Raw genomic sequence first — 16,363 nt, 5'->3', positions numbered from 1 at the left:
ACTGACAACTAAATTCTCAACAGCAATAAGAGAGCTCAAAAAGATAGTTAACTGATATCTTTAACACAGAAAGAAAAATAAGAATAATTACCACAACAGATCCTCATTAAAGGAAATTCTAAAGAATATGCTTCAAGCAGAATAATAATGATCCCAGAAAGAAAGTCTGAGATTCAAGGGGAAAAAATTTTTAGGTTGGACAAATAAAAGGTGCATAACAAAATGGCATAAGTTGAATCCAAGTATATCAGTAATCACAATGAATATAATGGGCTAACCTCTCCACTTAGAAGAAAAAAATTCAGACTGGTCACATATGTGCTATTTACTAGAGATAGACTAACAAGGGCACAAAAAGACTGAGGGCCAAAAAATGGGAAAAGATCTACCAAGCTAATATGAAACAAAAGAAAAGTGGAACCAACTTAGGCAAAAAAAACAGTAGAAATAAAGCGGATCACTAAATAATAACATAAGAATCAAATTACCTGAAAGATATCATTTTAAACCTCTATGTGCCTAATACAACACATACAAACATCCCAAAATTGACATGTCTACAAGAAAAAGTTACAAAGCTACCAATATAGTGAAAGATTTTTTAATATAGATATCTCAATAATAATATGTAGTAGAAAAAAACAATCAGAATTTAGAAAAGTTGACCTGCTTAATGAACTTGATCAAAATGGTATTTATAAAACTCATACCCAAAAACTAGGAACTACACATCATTTTTAAGAACACATGGAATTTTCATAAAAATGAGACTATACGTTTGTGTAATCAGATTCCAAGGTGGTCCCCCATTATCCTTAAATAGGCCCTTCTAAAACCGCTCCCAACTTGTGTATCAGGGTTGTTCTGCATGACCAATATAATATGGCAGAAGAAAAGGCATGTCACTTCCAAAGGTCATAAAAAACTGTGGCTTCTGCTTCTCTCAGATCACTAACTCTGGAGGATACCAGCTACCAAGCAGCCCTATGGAGAGGTCCATGTGGAAAGGAATAGAGAGATCTTTTGCAAACATCTAGCAAAGAACTGAGGCCTCCTGCTAATAGCTGTGTAAATGATTAGCTCAGAAGTGAATCCTCAAACCCCAATCAAGAGCTTGACTGTTACATCATGAAAAATTCTGAGCCAGAAATACCTAGCTAAGTTACTACTGGATTTCCAATGCTCAGAAATTTTACCGATAATGTATGTTTGCTCCCCCAAACTGCTACATTTGGGGAAATTTGTTGCATAGCAATAAACAGCTAACACAATGCTCAAGCCAATAAAGCTAACTTCAAATCTGAAATTACAAACCATATTCACTGGCCACAATACAATTAAGATAGAAATTAATAATCAAAAGAAAATGAGGAAAACTGAAAATCAAGAAACACTCTGGAAGAAATGACAGACCATAATGGAAAACAGAAAATATCTAGAATCAAAATATAATGAAAAGCCAATTTGTGAAATACAACTAAAGCAGCATTTAATAAATGTTATAGTTTTGAATTACATTCAAAATTAATGAGCTTAAATCCAACTTCAAAAGTTAGAAAACGACCTCACAACCATTAGGATGGCTGCTATTAAATAAATAAATAAATAAATAAATAAATAAATATTGGTAAGGATGTAGAGGGATTGGAACTCTTGTGCACTATTCATGGTAATGCAAAATGGTGCAGCTGCTATGGAAAACAGTATGGTGGTTCCTCAAAAAACTAAAATAGAATTCTCATATGATCCAGCAATTCCAGTTATAGATATATACCCAAAATAATTGAAAGCAGGGTCTTGAAGATATATCTGCATACCATGTTCACAGTAGCATTATTCTGAATAGCCAAAAGGTGGAAACAATCCAAGTGTCCATCAAAGTATGACTAGATAAAGAAAATGTGGCATATGCACACAATGTAATATTCAGCCTTTAAGAAGAAGGAAATGTTGACACATGTTACAACATGGATGAACTTTAAGGACATTTATCCTAAGTGAAATAAGTCATCCATAAAAAGACAAATACTGTATGATTCTACTAATATGAGGTACCTAGAGTATTCAAATTCAGACACACAGAAAATAGGGACTGGGGGAGGGAGGAATGAGGGGTAGGTAGTTGTTTCATGGTTACAGTTTGTTTTATAAAATGAAAAAAATCCAGAGATTCTTTGCACAACAATGTGAATGTACTTATAAACTGAACTATATACTTAAAAATTGTTAAGATCGTAAAGCTTATGTTATGTATATTTTACCAAAATTAAAAATAAAATTAAAAAGTCAAGAAAAAGACAACAGAATAAACCCAAGGAAGAAAAATAAGAGCAAAATGAACAAAACAGACAATAAAATTAACAAAGGTAAGAACTGTGTCTTTGAAAATACAGATGAAATATACGAATAGAAAAAGAGAAATAAAAAAATAAAGGAACAAGTAAACATTAGGAGTGAAAAACAGAATATAACTTCAGTTCCCAGAGATTAAACAAGTCATAAAAAAGTATCATGAATAACAAGCTGAAATGGACAGTCTTAGAAAAATGTAATTTTATCATTAACTGATTTAAGAAAAAAGAATAAAAATAGTCTCACAATAATTTAAGAAATGAATTCAGTAGTTTAAAATTTCCCCTCAAAGAAAGTACTGAACCCAGATGGTTTTATTAGAGTCCCAACTTGGAATCAATATATAATTCCAATACTATATAAACAATGCAGAGAACATAAAAAGATAAGCTCCTTAATTAATTTTACACAGGTAGAATAATCTTGATATGAAAACCAGGCAAGCATATATGAGAAAGGAAAATTACAAATTGACCTTACTGAACATAGATTCAAACATCCTAAACAAAAATGCCAGCAAATTTAATCCAGCAATCAATTTTGACAATAGTATGGTCATTAACAGAGAGAAAGGGAGGTGGGGAGAGGCAGAAGAGGGTAAAAGGGGGGATAAATGGTGATAGAAAGAGACACACAATCCAACATACAGATGATGTATTATAGAATTGTACACCTTAAATCTATATAATTATAGATTTAACCAATGTAACCCCAATAAATTCAATTTAAATAAATAAATTATACATTCAACCAAGAACAACCTCAGAAATGGAAGGCTAATTTAATTACTAGAAATCAGAAAATAATGATAAACAGTATAAACAAACTAAAGAATGGAAAATTATACAATAACCTCAAAGGAGATGGAATAAGCATTTAATAATACTCAACATACATTTAAGAATTTTTAAAAGTAGCAATCTAGAAGTTAGCTTCCTTAATTTAATACGAATATTTATTTTTAAAACTTACCAACACTGTATGTAATAGTGAAATTTAAAAAATCTTTCCTTTTAAGATCAAAAACAAGACAGAGGTGGCCAACACCATTACTCCTATTCAACACTGAAAAACCTCAGTGGGTTCACAGAGAAAAAGAAAATAGCTAGAGAGATTGAAAATTAAGAAATAAAACTGCAACTGTTTACAGATGATAGAAGATCAATACAGAAAATCCAAAAGAATCTGGAGCTAAGTCATAAAAGTGATGAGTTGCTGGATACAAAGACAAAATACAAAAGACAGTTACACTGCTATACAAAACAATCAGAAATGCAATTTTAAAAAAGACCAAGTACAAAGAGCAACAAAAAATTCTAGGAAAAAATCAGACAGTTGATGTATAACTTATTTATATAATGCTAAAATTATAAAATTTAATTGAAATGAATTTTTAAAAGATAAAATAGAAAGCCATATTATATTCTTAAACAGGAAGCTTCAATATCAAAATGATGTCAATCAATTCTCCCCAACTTGATTCAAAGACTCAATGCAATATTATTCAAAATCTCACCACCATTTCTCAGAAAATCAAAAGCTGATTCTAAAACCAATATGAAAAAGCACTGCCATGACTTTTCTTGAAGAAAAAGGTTGGGGAATTTACCATACTTGATATTGACTTGCTACAAACTATAATAATTAGGATAAATAATCCAATGGATTACTGGGACCATGACAAATAGCAAAATATAGAGCCCAGAAACTAATCCCATGCATATAAGGAAACTTAATTTTCAACTGAGCAAGCACTGCGGATCACAGGGAGAAGAATGGACTACTCAATAAACAGGCTGGAACAATCAGTTACTTGTTATCACATGGAAAAAAAATAAAAGTGGATCCTTACACAAAAGAAAGTCCATGTGCATTAGAGACTTCAGTGTAGAAGTGAAAGCTTAAAAAAAAAAAATCTTTTTGAAAATAACAGGGAAATATTTTAATGGCATCAAGGAAGGAAATGACAAACACCAAAAATAAAAAAACACACAAATACTAAAATTCTGATAAATTCAGCAACATTAAAATTAAGAACTTCAATCACTAAAAGATACAAAAGAGTCAAAAATTCAATCAAATGGAAAGGATATTTGCAACACATGCAAATATCAACAATAAAACATAAACCATATAGAAATTACTATGACTCAATCAGAAAAAGTTTAACAAGCCAAGTAGAAAAATGAGCAAATACATATATAGAGATAGAGAAGTAGACAGAGATATAGATATATATAGATATTTCACAGAATAAGAAACAAACACTTCATAAATATCTGAAAAGAAGCTGAACCTCATTGGTAGCCAAAGTAATACAGATTCAAATTACAATGATATACCATTTCTTACCCACCAGATAGCTAAAAATTAAAAAGACAGGCAATACCAAGCATTGGCAAGGACGAAGAGCAACAGAAACATTTATACATTGCTGGTGGGAGTGTCAACTGGTATGATCACTTTAAAAAACAAAACAATTTGGCATTACCTAATAAAGCTGAAAAAGCCCATATCCTTCTTCTTCTCCAGGATATATACTCTAAAGTCCTGCACATGCACAAGAGACATGTATAAGAATGTTCATAAGCAGCATTGTTAGTAATAGCAAAAAACTAGAAACAGTCCAACTGCCCATAATTCATAACATCTATAAATAAACTGGTATATTCATATAATGAAATACACTATTGCAATAAAGTTGAATAAACTACATACAACACCATGGATGACATGAAAAAACAAAGCCTGATGCTTATAAAAATAAATTTACAGTATTATTCCATTATATAAAGATAAACAGGCAAACAAAAACCACACATTTTTTTGTTTGGAGAGAGATACTATAAAGAAAAAAAAGAGAGAAATTATTTTTTATTTTTATTTTTTTTAATTGCTTAAAATATTACAAAGAATAGTACATTTGTCTCCTTTTTTTCCCCCCTTGACCTTCCCCCAACCTCCCCTACCCCCAGTGTCTTGTGTCCATTGGTTATGCTTATATGCATGCATACAAGTCCTTTGGTTGATCTCTTACACCTCCTCTCCCCCCGAGAAATTTTTAAATACAATTCAGGGTAGTGGTGAGGGAATAATAAGAAAAGGAATGTGATTTGGACGATACAGGGGTTTACCAGGAATTGGTAACATTTTATTTCTTAATCTGAATTTGGATTGACAAGTGTTCAAAGTATTATTTTTTTTAATATATTTTATTGATTTTTTACAGAGAGGAAGGGAGAGGGATAGAAACATCGAAAAGAGAGAAACATCGATCAGCTGCCTCCTGCACACCTCCTACTGGGGATGTGCCCACAACCAAGGTACATGCCCTTGACCAGAATCGAACCTGGGACCTCTCAGTCCGCAGGCCGACGCTCTATCCACTGAGCCAAACTGGTGAGGGCCAAAGTATTATTTTAAACTATAAGCTGTACAAACAGGCTTTATATATTTTTGTATGTTTAAGTTTTAAAACACATTTTAAGTCATAGATAAAAAATACTAGAGAATACATGCAAATATATGCTTCCTGACACACTGTAAAAAATAGGTGGGGGAATAAGCAAACCCAGAAACAAACTAAGTGTTCTTCTATAGTAGAAATAGATAAACTGACATTTATACAATGGAGTATTATATATGGAGTTAAACTGAATCAACTAAGTGCGCATGTATAAACAGGGATCAAATCTAAAAATGTAATAGGTTTTAAAAAGCAAGTATACAGAATATTTACAGTATACTTTTTATGTAAAAGGTTACTATATTTTATGGACACATACATGTGTAATAAAAGTATAAAACAGGGCAGAAAGTATAAAACAGGGTAGGACACATGTATGTGTCCCTAAAAGAAGCACCAGAGAGGAGAGAATTGGATCAGGGGAGAGAACAAAGAGAGCTTCAACCATCACTATAATCTTTTGCAAATTAGAAGATTTATAATTTAAAAATATATATCCTCTCCCAAAAGAAATACATGGAAATATTCTTCCTCTTTCCCTCCCTAACATATACCCACAGAGAAAGAGAGCAAATTTTGGAAGAGCAAAGAAAAACCTTGCCACTTGGTACTTGCCACTATCTCTCAAGCTGGTACGTTCAAACTTTTAGCTCTTGCTTTTAAAATATATATCAATTTAGCATCTGACAAGGCATTAAAAGTGGTTGCCAGTGAAAAATATCTCCATAATATTTCAGTTCACACTCAATACAAATATCCAAAGCTGTTAAATACTTCTTGCTACTCCTGACAACCAATAATCACAAGTTATGCTTTTCTAATTTAATAGAAATAAAAAGAAATAAAAATGCATCTACAGAAGTTGATCTATACTAAACTGAGTTGGACAAAGATACTTTGATGAAATATTGCATATAGTAACATTCCTCTCACTAATATGAACATAATTACAATGCTTTATTTTTATTTTAAAACTGTGATATTCCCTAAAACTCTTGATCCAAGAACTTCAACATTAATGTTTAAAAAAAACAAACAAACAAACAAATGCCTAGGTTTCACCAGCCTAATGTAAAAGATACTTCCCCTGTCTTAAGGAAATTTGGTCTGATTCTGATTCTCAATTATTACAAATAAATGACTTCTTTAAGTCTCATGTTTTTTATCTTCAAAAGAGATGGAAATTTTGCATTCTATTGCATAATATAGCCATATTTGTTTAAATTTTAAAAATCTTTTTTCTAAAATAAATTCAAGTAAATCATGTTACAAAAAGACTGCCCAAAATATGCTTAAGTGTTGGAGCCTAGCACACCAACTCAGACTTCATATACACATGCCTAAGCATGAGAAACATGGTATGTAATTTACACAGAGTTTACAATGTTCAATACTGGTTCATTCCCACATATGAAACCAAAAGGAGGAAAAAAAAATAATTAAAAAGTGCCACTTCAAAAGTCACTATTGAAATAAAACACAGGAAGTGGGTAAAAAACAAAATAGATTTTTAAAGTATGTGAACTATTTTGGTAATGATACTGACGAACTTTGAATATGGAACATGTATTAAAAAGAACAGTATTGTTCCATATTAAATGCCCTGACTTTAATAACTGCACTCTAGTTAAGGGAGGTCCTTCTTTAATCTTAAGGTACGTTGACATATTTAGGAGTAAAGAAACATGATGCCTACAATTTACTATCAAAAACCTCTTCCAGGGGGTGGGAGTGGCCAGGGACAGGTCAATGGGGGAAAAAAGAGATATGTGTAATACTTTAAACAATAAAGAATTAAAAACAAAACAAAACAACCTCTTCCAGGTACAAACACATGTTGGGGGGAAGGAGAGAGGGACGTAAAGAGAAAGGAAGGAAGGGAGATGAAGGGAGAGAGTGAGAATAATAAAACATCAAACAAATGGAGCAAAATATAATTAATTAGTAAATCTGGATAAAGAATATGAGCGGCTGGGCTGGGTGGCTCAGTTGGTTGGAGCATCATCCTATACACCAAAAGGTTGCACATTCGATTCTCAATTCTCAGCAGGGCACATACCTAGGTTGCAGGTTTGATCCCGTCGGGGCGTGTATGGGAGGCAATGAATTGCTGCTTCTCTCTCACTTCTCTCTCTCTCTCTCTCTCTCTCTCTCTCTCTCTCTCTCTCTCTCTCTCTCTCTCGCCGCCCCCCCCCCCTAAAATCAATAAACACAACCTCCGGAGAGGATGTTTTTTAAAGGCTATGAGGTGCTTTTACACTATTATTGCAAGTTTTCTGTCAGTTTTAAATTATTCAAACTTTAAAAGTACATAAGTGACACTAGCAGCCCCAGAACTCCAAGGTAGTGTTTACCTACCAAAACAATTTGCCCCCATTTTAAGCAGTCATCATTTTAGCTAGCAATTTAAATATCATTCAATTGTGAAAACTATTTTCCTAAAACAATTCTTTAAAAAAACATCAAATTTCTAAATCACCCTTTCCTAGTTACCTGAAAAAATAATGCAGTTGATGTTAAAAATGAAAACAGATATCCAAATAGTAGAGTCCAAATAGCCGAAGCTGCATGTCTGCGGTTTACCTCTGGGATTCAAATTTTTAAGAACATATTAACAATTAAATATTCTAGCACAATTCACAAATTGTAAATCTTAATTAAAAACTGCAGAAGTCAGCACAATCAGTGAAGATTCCAATCCAGGCTTACTTCCTTCCTGAGGCTGAGAAAACAGTTCGTGAATGGCAAAGATTCTATGTGCTAGTTGTAGCATGGTATTTAAAACAATCGCAAACTCATCACAGGGAAGGAAGAGGCTTTTCATGTAACTCAGTTCATGCACCTGTCACTGTGCTTAGTTTGCAACTAAGCCTGAGATACTTGGTCATGTACTAATGGCCATTTGTTACAAGAGGCTAAATGAAAGAATTTCATTCATTAAAAAAAGAAAGATACAGCTCAAACTAAACTTGGACTCATCACAAAGAAGATAAAGCCTACAGAAATTTAGCTTCTAGTGTTGAGTCCTATAGACTTCATATTGAGATGACCCACTATTGTCTACTTTTAACCATTTCCTTCCTATGTAAAAATTTTTCCCTTATAGTCAATCAGGAAAAAAAAAGTTGATGTTACAAAATATACACTTCAGATAATACATTAATCTTCAATTTATCTGAAAACTAATATGCAAATGAAATTATAGAGGTGGAAATGCTCTTCGGTGCATAAGCAAGCAACAGTTTAAGAACATAAGCAAGCCTGGCTGGTTTGGCTCGGTGGTTGAGCATCAACCCATGAAACAGGAGGTCACGGTTCAGTTCCCAGTCAGGGCACATGCCTGTGTGCGGGCTCCAAGCCAAGTAGGGGGGCTGCAGGAGACAGCCAATCAATAATTCTCTCTCATCACTGATGTTTCTCTCTCTCTCCCTTCCTCTCTCTGAAATCAATAAAACCGTATTTTTTTAAAAAAAATTATAAATAACATAAGGTAAAATTAGACATTTGAGCCAATAGTCCTCCTTCAAGCAAAATTTTTTAAAAAACTCATTTCACAGCAAAAGAAATGCAGGAATGGACTATGGACCTTGGAATTCACTGATCTTACTGCATACCCTATCACCTGGAGGCAGCTAATCTAATAGAATAATAGAATGGCCTGCTAAAAACTTGGTTACAGTGCTACTGGAGACCAAATCCTCAAGTATATCCTTTGAATCAATAACCAGTATACACTGTTTTCTCCAAAGCCAGAATACATGTGTTTTAGAATCAAGTGGTGTAAATAGAAGTGGTGTCTCTCCTTATTATCCCTAAAAACCCCATTAGCATAATTTTTGCTTCCAGTGCCCTACAGCTTTGCAATCTGCTGGTTTTGAGGTCTTGGTTCCCAATGAAAGAATGATTTCACCACAGTCCACTGAATTAGAAGTTGAAACTGTTTCATATCACTGTGCCATTAAATCAAGATTTTCAACCTCAGCACTACTGACATTTTGGACTGGATAATTCTTCGCTATTGGAGGCTATTCTGTGCATTACAGGATGCTGCCCTCTACCTAAAATACTCTGGACATTGGCATGTTCCCTGGGAGGCAAAACTACTCTCAGTTGAAAACCACTGCAATAAATCGATAGGCAAAGAAGGGGGCCATTTGATGAGCTGATATAATTCATATGGATAACTTCATAGGAGATACCGGATACTGCTACATAAGGAGGACAGGGAAGACTGCCTGGAACCCTGAGGATTATCTGAAATATCTCTTATATATGTGTAATAGTAAAAGTTAACAGAAAGAAAAACACAAAGCAGGACCACTTACGATTCATATTCTTCACTAATGAAGGTTTGGGTTACCCCACCAGCTAAGGTTCTGATGAGGGTAAAAGGGAACATGGAATGGGCAGAAGAATCTACACTAATAAAAGAGAAAAATGGTAATTGGCGTACAATGATACCCTTTTCATTGGCTAATCAGGGCTATATGCAAATTAACTGCCAACTAAGATTGGCAGTTAACTGCCAACAAGATGGCGGTTAATTTGCATATGTAGGCACAATGCAGGGAGGCGAAAGGGAAAGCAGGAAGAAGCCCCCTGCCACTGACAGTGATCAGAAACCCAGGGGGGAGCTAAGAGCTGGGGGGCAGGGCAAAGGCGGCCCTGGGGCCGCCTTTGCCCTGCCCCCCAGCCATGATCGGAGAATCAGGTGCCTTTGCCGCCCTGGCCAGTGATAGCAGGAAGTAGGGGTGGAGCCAGCGATGGGAGCTGGGCACGGTCGAAGTTGGCAGTCCCAGGAGCTAGGGGTCCCTTGCCTGGGCCTAAAGCGAAGCCCACGATCGCGGGGCCACTGCAGCTGTGGTTCCCTGCTGCCCGGGCCGGACGCCTCAGCTAGAGGCGTCCTGCAGGGGGGGTGGAGCCTGCGCAATAGCGGCGCCCCCCGCTGCCACTGCAGGTCCCCGCTGCCCGGGCTGGACGCCTAGGCCAGAGGCGTCAGGCCTGGGCAAGGGGCCGATCCTGTGATTGAAGGGTGATGGGGGTCAATGCCTGAGGGCTCCCAGTATGTGAGAGGGGGCAGGCTGGGCTGAGGGACACCCCCCCCCCCGCACACACACCCAGTGCACGAATTTCGTGCACCGGGCCCCTAGTGTAGTTATAAAGATGAACTCCAATCTCTCAACTAGTTAACTGAAGCAAAGTCTATAGTAGTTATACATATTTTTTTCTTTGCTTACTACAGAATATTGTGTGTGAGTATACAAACCAATTTCTTCTATCTTCTCAATATATTATACACATTTTATTAGTAAAGGTTAACTTTGCAACTAAGTCTTTAGGTAGCAAGATATTCAGATGAGGCTATGAATTTGAAGCATAATTAGCACAGCCTAGAAATGGATGTGTGAATGTCACCCAGAGATGGATACAATGAATACTGGACCTTGGCTCCTCATTTTGGGAAGAGACTAAGGACATCGTCATTTTAACAAAAAAAGACTTTCATTTTCTTAGATAAAAGTATAGAGTGTTTGCATTTTGTACACAAGATCAAATATCTGTGCCAACTCCACATCTATCCTTCTGTACTTTGTTTTCTAGTGGTGGGGCTACTATGCAAACTCCATTTCTCCTTTGCCAGCAGGTTCCTTGTTATTAGGGCTCTACCGAGGGTACACCAAGGTACTGTAAGACTGGAGAAGGGACAAAGGACATGATTTTTCCTGTCTGCTTCTTGTTCCCATCAACATCACCCCAACTGAATTTTTCTTTACAATCTAATAACAGAAAGAACCCTTACATGTATTCTAGTCTCTAGAAGTCAAGCAGAGAACTAGACTGTCAAATATGTTAGCTGACTTCTGTGATATACAATCAAAATTGTTGTTAAAAACAAACAACAATCCCTGGCTGGTTCGGCTTAGTGGATAAAGCGTCGGCCTGCAGATTGAGGGGTCCTGGGTTTGTTTCCGGTAAAGGGCACATGCCTGGGTTGAGGGCTCAATTCCTAGTTGGGGGCATGCAGGAGGCAGCTGATCAGTGATTCTCTTCTCATCACTGATGTTTGCATCTCTCTCTTCCCTCTCCCTTCCTCTCTGAAATCAATAAATATATAAACAAAACAAAAGCCTTATGGTCTCTGTGAGTGACAGGGGGGAGCTCCTCAACCCTCTGATTGGCCCAGCTCTGTGCGCGACAGGGGGGAGCTCCCCAACTCCCTGATCAACCCTGCTCTGTGCATGACAGGGTACAGAGCCCCAACCCCCCTGATGGGCCCTGCTCTGTGAGTGACAGGGGGCAGCGCCCCAACCTCCTGATTGGCCCTGCTCTGTGCATGACAGGGTTAGCGCGGCAACCTCCCCATCGACCCTGCCTTGAGTGTGACAGGGGGCGGCGCCCAACTCCCCAATCGGCCCTGCTCTGAGGCCGACCAGGGGCTACACCTAGGGATTGGGCCTGCCCTCTGCCACCCGGGAGCTGGCCTAAGCCAGCAGGTCGTTATCTTCCGAGGGGTCCCAGACTGCGAGAGGGCACGGGCTGGGCTGAGGGATTCCCCCACCCCCCCGCCAGTGCACAAATTTTTGTGCACCGGGCCTCTGGTATATTATAAATTTTCAAAACTTAACAGTAAAAATAAATCAACAAATTTTATGGGCAAAGATTTGAATAGACATTTCACCAAAGAATATATTCAGATGGTAGATTAGCACATGGAAAGCCACTCAATATTATTAATTATTAGGGAAATGCAAATCGAAACCATTATGATATACCACTTCATACCCACTAGGATGGCTATAATTGAAATTTTTAAAAAGAAAAATAAGTGTTGGCAAAGATGTGGAGCAACTAGAATGCTCATATTCAACAGTGAAATGTTATAATCACTTGGAAAACAATGATTGGCAGCTTCTTAAAAAGTTAAACAGGGAGCCTTTGCAGGGATTTGGGGAGCCTAAGGACAGACATCTAAGTTCTTGGCTCCCCTGGAGAAATGAGGACTTGACTCATCCCCAGGATGGACCCTAAATTACTCCTTATTGTCTAGGACAGTGGGGTCCTGTCCTCAGGAGCTGGAACTTTTTATTGCTCCTTCAACTTACCAAAGCCCAAAAGAGTAGTTGCACTGGGCAGGCTATTTGTGGGATTGGGGGGGTCGGGGGGGAGGTGTCACAGGGGAGGGAGGTGTCACAGGGGAGGGAGGCCAGAATCCTGGTCTTAGCTCTGCCCTGAGTGGCCTTGGACAAAGCCCTTGCCCCCTCTCTGGGCACCCTTCTGCCTGTGTCAGGTTCTAATGTGGAGTCTGAGAGCTTTCCCCAACTCTCCCAACTGACCGCCTTACGTCTGTCCTCCCTAAGATGACCCCCCTCCAGCTACCACCCTTCTCTGAGGGTCTGGCATTCACTTTTCCCACCTCCTCCTAGAAACTTGAGGGTTACTTTTGTACAAACTCTCCCAAGTCCAGGGGACTCTGATAGCAACAGGACACATTGGGTTGTCCCCTCACTCTACATCAGACACTTTATTGCGTTTTAGTGAGATGGGTTTAACCCCTGCTCTTCCGGAGCCTGTAAGGGAAGATTAAAGGGCTTCCTGGAAAGGGCTGTGGAGAGGGGTCAGGTAGAGAAGGAGGCCAGCAGCATACTCGGGTAGGGGTTTGGGGCCAGACTTGGTTTTGTAATGATTTGTATAGGAATAAATGCACCTAAGCTCCAATTAAAAAAAAAAAATAGTTAAACATACATTCACCATATGCCCCCACCATTCCAATCCTTCGTATTTACTGCAGAGAAAGTCATGTACATGAATCTTCACAACAGATTTATTTGTAATAGCTAAAAACTTGGAGCAACCCAAATATCTATCAATAGGTAAGTGAAAAAAACAAATTCTGATATATAGACTGAGCAAAACAGCTCCTAAGGATGGGATAAAGATAGGAATGAATTATGGGAGCTGGAGAAAACGTTTTTGGGTGGTAAGTTCATTATCTTGATTGTGGTGATGTTATCACAGGCTTGTAAGTATATAAAAACTCACCAAATTGTACATTTTAAATGTGTGCAGTTTATTTATTGTATGGCAAGTTTACCTTAATAAAGCTGTAGAAATTCTATTATTCTAGAATAAAAAATAAAATTCCTAAAATGAAGTTCTAATAAAATTCCTAAGAGCAGGGGAGGAAAAGAGGCAATGTTTTTGTATAATTATTCATCTTGGGTGTACATTTATTCATACCAATTGTATGCTCTTCATTTTTGCCTTTAATTTTACCCTTCCACTTGAGACATTTCCCTTCTGTCTAAAGAACTCCCTTTGGTCATTCTTTTAGAGCAGGCCTGCTGACAATTAACTCTCTCAGCTTTTGTCTAAAAATGTCTTTATTTCTGAAGGATATTTCTGCTGGAAATAGAATTCTAACGTGGCAGTTTTTCCTTTCAACACTTTAAAATGTCTTTCCATTATTTCCTAGTTTCCACCATTGTGTTCAAAAGTCAGTCATCAGTTATATTATTGTTACTTTTAAAATAATGCATCTTTTGTTTCCTTCTGTTGCTTTTCAGAGTTTCTCTTTGTCTCTAGTTTCAAAAGTTCAATTAACATAGCATAAGTGTACTTTTCTTTGTATTTATCCTGCTTAGGCTTTGCTAAAACTACTTGAAACTGTGGGTTAATGTCTTTCATCAGTTTGGGAAAACATCTTAACACTATTACTTCAAATATTTTCTTCCACACTAATCTCTCTTCTATACTTCTGAGTCTCCAATTACCCATTATTTAACTTTTTGGTGTTCTGTGTATCTCTTAGGTTCTCTTGCACCTTTCCCATTCTTTTTTTCTTACTGTGCTGCAAATTGGATATTTTCTATTGACTTATCTACAAATTATTTAATCTTTATTTCTGTTGTGTGTAATCTGCTATTAAATTCATCCAATATGTAATTAATCTCAGATACTGTGTGTTTTTGTTGTTGTCGGTTTGTTGTTTTTACCGAGATCAGACGAGATCGGGCGCATTCAGGGTGGTATGGCCGTAGACGGTTTGTTGTTTTTAATGTCAGGCACTGTACTGAGCCCTAGGAGTAAAGTAGTGAACAAGACAGAATAATTCTGCTCTCATGGAATTTAAGTAGTGTACATTCAATTGACCTGTTTTCTCACTTTTTTTTTAGACAACCAAGAACAGTCCAAGAAGTGAAATGAGGTCCTGCTAATTAACATATAAGTAAAAGACCATAAACAATCAAGGTTGTGTTTTTTATTCCTTTCTATGGATTTCAATTCTGTATAGAAATTATTCAATTTTCCATCCATTTTATGCATCATTTCCTAATTTTCCTTTAGCATATTAAAGTCTTTGTCTGCTAACTTCAGTTTATCTGTGGGTCTACTTCTATGGTTTATGTCTATTCTTGATTATGGGTCAGAGTTTTTCACTTTTTCAAATTTTCAGAAACTGTTCATTGTATTCTGGATATTATATATGAAAGAACTTCAGAAACTCCAGAATGTCTTCCCAATGAGAGTTCTCCATTTATTCTTTAGGCAAAAGGGATGAGGGAGGTTGATCATTTCAATCCACTCAGGAATTGAACTGTGTGGGAGCTATATTGCAGTTATAATAAGACTCAGTTCACCTCTGGTTCATCCTTTTTCTTTAGTCAGTGTCCAAAATCAACAAATGTCAGCAATCTGCTTCTATCTTAACAAAGGGCTTTTCTATCTCTGGAATTTTAATTAATCTAGTCCTCATTATTTCTACAGTCCTCCGATATTTTTTAAAATATGGTCTTAAAAGTTCATCCAGTTTTTTCTATTTGTCATAGTAGCATAGATGACTGTGCTGTGACTTACTAAATACTACCCAGAAACTAAAGTCTCCTTGCAACCCAGTTTTATATCAAAACAGGAGGACCAGTGCACGAAATTTGTGCACGGGTAGAGTCCCTAGGCCTGGCCGGCAATTAGGGCTGATCGGGGCCTTTCAGCTGCTGGCCAGGACCTTCCTTCTGGCTGCCAGCTGCTGGCCAGGGTCTCCCTTCCCCAGCTGCCGGCTGCTGGCCGGGGCCTCCCTTCCCCAGCTGATGGCCAGGACCTTCCTTTGGTCCACACCGCCCTCTGGTGGTCAGCGCATGTCATAGTGAACGATGGAACTCACAGTCTCCTGGTTGAACTCCTGAGGGGATACTTTGCATATTATTTATTTTTATTTTTTTATATATATATATATATATATAAAATCTGGGGAGATTTTTAAAACTACAACCCATTTTCCATACCTCTAGAATAGATAGATGTTTTGTAGGTCCAGGAAATCTGTACTAAAAATCTTAAGCAATCTGGTAAAGCTGACATATCTAAAGGAACTAATGTGCCTGTACCAGTTGTTCCTCCTCCCTCTCCCCCAGAGAGCAGTATATATAAAGACATTTAAGATAAAACATACGCTATATACAATGGACAAATTGAAAGAACAGTATAAAAATAGTTAAGAGTTCAAAATAACTAAAACCATTAAAGATAATATGTTAAAATAAATATTTA

At 37.0% G+C, this 16,363-nt stretch overlaps 1 protein-coding gene across 13 annotated transcripts in view; it reads right to left on the bottom strand.

The window, feature by feature from the left end:
* The window catches only part of NF1 (neurofibromin 1), a 242,066-nt gene that overhangs the window by 212,796 nt on the left and 12,907 nt on the right, over positions 1-16,363 (bottom strand). Inside the window, exon 2 of one of the 13 annotated variants that reach the window (XM_059669433.1) lies at positions 4,844-4,902. The exons of the other annotated variants lie outside the window; for them this stretch is intronic. The gene's annotated coding sequence lies outside the window, so the exon portion shown is untranslated. The remainder of the gene's footprint in view (positions 1-4,843; positions 4,903-16,363) is intronic. 13 annotated transcript variants of the gene reach the window in all.

Source organism: Myotis daubentonii, chromosome 16 (assembly GCF_963259705.1).
Source record: "Myotis daubentonii chromosome 16, mMyoDau2.1, whole genome shotgun sequence".
In the NCBI taxonomy this organism is placed as follows: domain Eukaryota; kingdom Metazoa; phylum Chordata; class Mammalia; order Chiroptera; family Vespertilionidae; genus Myotis; species Myotis daubentonii.
The sequence above is the reverse complement of the archived record's forward strand: the minus strand, read 5'-3'. Positions and strand labels throughout refer to the sequence as shown.